Source organism: Hibiscus syriacus, unplaced genomic scaffold, assembly GCF_006381635.1.
Source record: "Hibiscus syriacus cultivar Baekdansim isolate YM2019G1 unplaced genomic scaffold, ASM638163v2 tig00010968_pilon, whole genome shotgun sequence".
Taxonomy (NCBI): domain Eukaryota; kingdom Viridiplantae; phylum Streptophyta; class Magnoliopsida; order Malvales; family Malvaceae; genus Hibiscus; species Hibiscus syriacus.
In genome coordinates, this window is record NW_024062239.1 from 2,350,094 (window position 1) to 2,353,821 (window position 3,728).

General features: G+C 33.9%; 1 non-coding gene across 1 annotated transcript; it reads left to right on the forward strand.

Annotated features, from left to right (window-relative positions):
* The first annotated feature begins 2,889 nt into the window (after positions 1–2,889).
* LOC120204518 lies at positions 2,890–2,995 on the forward strand. Its single transcript, XR_005523947.1, has one exon. It is a non-coding gene; the product is annotated as a small nucleolar RNA R71 (small nucleolar RNA).
* The last annotated feature ends 733 nt before the right edge of the window (positions 2,996–3,728 follow it).

The window sequence follows — 3,728 nt, forward strand, 5'->3', positions numbered from 1 at the left end:
ACCTCAGCACTACGGTGCATTATTAGGTGAGCAAGGCTCGACCTCAGCACTACGGTGCAATATTTGACTCCTATATCGAGGTCCTCATACAATTATACTTTGGGCTATGGTTTACTGGTTAATAAATGATAATCATGCAAATAAGCTTACGAGCTTATGGGATATATTGCAAGTATATTAGCAAGAAACTTGATATCCAGTTATATCATGTTAATATATTGTAACATGGTTGGTATACAGGTAAAGTGATCATATTGCATTGAATATGGTTACTCATTTAAATTTATTTATTGCATTGCTTTAAAAATTATATGATTTCCTCACTAAGTGTATACTTAGCATGTGATGATTTTCACGCTTAGGAAAAAGGGAAGAAAATGAGTAAGTAGCTGAGCTTGGCATCAATCACCATGAAAATATTTACAGGTAACAATGATAACATCCTACTATGTTCTAAAATTATTAGCTGGCATGTATACGATAATGAAATGTCTAAAATTTCATAAAATAGTTAGTATTAAATATAATTAATAGTATGAATAAATATTACGATTTTTCTTTGAATAATTATTTTATAATAATTGTTCAAGTTACGAAACTTGAGATGTTTGAATGAAACAAAATTTTCTCAATTTAATTAAAGAAATGTTTTGAATTTCTGATGTGACATCTATAACTCGTATTAGTTCCTATATACGGGTTATGTGTGTTACATGGGTTTCTTGTATTTTCGGTTCCACAATTCCAGGGTTGAGATCATCAAGAATAGGATTTAAGTGATCTCGTATCGCTTGTGGTCCTGCAACATTTTGGGGAATATTATTTACTACAACACTGGGATCTATCCGATCTTCCATAGGGTTATTGGCCTGAAACTACAGTCGATTCATATTGCCTCTGGCAAGCTGAGCACGTTGCCTTTGTCTAGCTAATCGCTTGATCCCAGGTTTGAATGTACCAATGGTTCATCATCGATCTTCTGGTAATACAACGACACAAACCTACAGAAGAAAATAAGATAATACAAACACATAAAACAAACTAAAAAATGGCAAAAATCTAAAAGTTGTTATGGCAAAAATTATCAAAATTCCTCCTGTTTCCAATCCCCAGCAACGGCGCCAAAAACTTGATCGCGAATAAATGTGTGTGTAGTGGAACACAAATATGTGGAAGTATACACAATCGATGCAAGTAATATAATAGTGAGTGACTTATTGTCTCCACAAGGATTGGTAGGAATTTTTTATGTTTACTACAACTAGAACTAAGTGTAACTAATTAGTCCTAAGGTTCTTATCTAAAAAGAAAAAACAAACAATAACAAATGATATAAACATATGGAAAAGTATTATCAAGGCGAAAAAAATTATAAAGTGAAGTGAGCAAAAAATTTTGGTCGAGGCAATAAAGATATGAAAAGGTAACAAATAAAAGTTGTCAAATCAAATAAAAATGTTGAGTTTAATATAATTTGAAAAAACTCATACAATTAAACTTCTAACGGAGCACTTGGGTTAAATTTTCTTTGGCGAGAAATTATTCTATGTCTATGATGATTTAGAATATTATACCTATGCTGCACGGAAAGATGTACTGGAGTGTTCCTAGAACTTTTACTACGGCAATATTACTCAGCGTGGACTACAACCCTTGGTTTGTCAAACTGTTACTATAGCAATACTCCTCAGCATAAACTATAGCTTTTAGTTTATCATACAGAATTATTCATCCTTTTTAGTCGAATGAAACCCTCTCCTTATCCCTAAGGCAGATTAAAACCTTACCATCCTGGATTAGTTCTCCTGTTCACGTATATCAAGCCTAATTCTCTTGATATTAAGTATTAACTCCTAGAAAAATGGCAATCTCTCAAAAGTACATACAGAGACTAGGAATGTTTTGTCGTGACATCAGGAAATCTCTTAAAAGCTCTTACAATGTTAAGGCAAAAGTTTAAAACAATGAATAAAACAAACTTAGCATAAACAAACTCATTAATAATAAAATAAAGTATCATCCAAGCATCATCAAACACCAAATAAAATAGTTCTTGGTGTGGTAAATATCATCCCAAAAAGTAATCTTTAAGTACAAGCCCTTAAATGACGTGGAAACGAAGAACAACGGAAGAAAAACTCCCAAACTAGAGCTCTTCCATGACATTTGGACTACCACCATGACTGCTCTGGAGTCCAACCTCTCTCGAGGTCCTTGCCACCACTCCAGTGAAGCCCATCTAAGAAGGGCAACAAGGACAATCGAGTGGGAATTGTAGAAAAGTGAACGACTACCACCACTTTCTCCAAGCCTCTTTTCAGGGTATATTCTCATTTGCAAAAAAATCCCTCTTATGAAGAGATATAATGAGGTATTTATAGTGGGAGTTTTTAGGGTTTAGTATCCTTGGAAATTCCCTAAATACCCTCAATTTCATACCCTTTGTGTAAATAAAATGATAGTTGGCAGTGGTCCCAAATTCCTTTATGAGGTCATAAAAGCACGTTAGGTAAATTGGACAGTTGGCGAAGTGACATTAGCAATTTCGTCTTGTGTTGCGTCAAACTTGCAAGATAAAACTCGCATTGGCAATAAAATTTGTTCCTCACTGTCATCTTCTTATGTTCCACATACCCTAGCAAATTAATTTTTCTCCGCAAATGAATTTTTCCTTAGTCATTTCCTGCATCATCATAGCCAACAAACAACCTTTCTCCTCTACAGTATCAACTTATTCAAATAAACGTTTCCTTGGAAAAACTTATCCACCACAGGCACACATGTCCTAAATGAAACTAAATGCAGCTAAAATGCTAAATTAATGGCTTTTAGACACTCAATAACTTAAATAAAAAGACACAAAACATAGTCTTTTTATAGAGTTAGCAAAACCCATGCATAGGACACTTCCGCAACAAATCCTTGAATCTTTCACATGCTTCATACAAGATTTCATAATTCAATTACTTAAATGAAGTCAAATCATTTTGAAGCTTAGTATTCATATTAGGTGGGTTAAATCGTAGTAGTAAATTATGTGCTAATTCATTCTAGGATACTATAGCACCAGGTGGTAGTGAATTCAACCATGCTCTAGCTTTATCACGCAACAAATAAGGAAATAACTTCAACTTCAATGCTTCCTATGGAACACCATGATAAACAAATGAGTTTATATTTATTTAGGAATTGTTATTATTTTTTTTGGACATTAGACTTTAAAATTTTATTTTGAATTTTAGAGTTTTGTTTGATATACATTTGTTTTTGGTATTTATTAATTGAATTAAATTTGTTTTCTTAAGCTTTGAAATTGATAATGCGAGGGAAAACCTCCATAAATTCCCATAAATGGGCTCGTGGATCTTCAGAAATAGACCGTCTATATTGTCCCATGGATTGTAACATTTTGAACATCACCGGCTTCAACCCGAAATTTACAGCATTAATACCTGGCCTTACTCTACCTAGATACAGATCATCCAGCGTTGGCACTACATATTGAAAAATGGTTGTCCTGCTCCATGACCAATAAGCAAATTCATATCTTCATCATTATGCAGTGACGATAGAACACCATTCCCTTATCTAGCCATAGATACTTAGTTTCTTGCAGCATCGCGATGGCATCTCCTAGGAGTCCTCTCTAGGATCAATCGGCTATAATTCATCGCCACTAAGGGGCATAAACCACTATAACTGGAACTAAGAACTACCTAGAAAAAGAA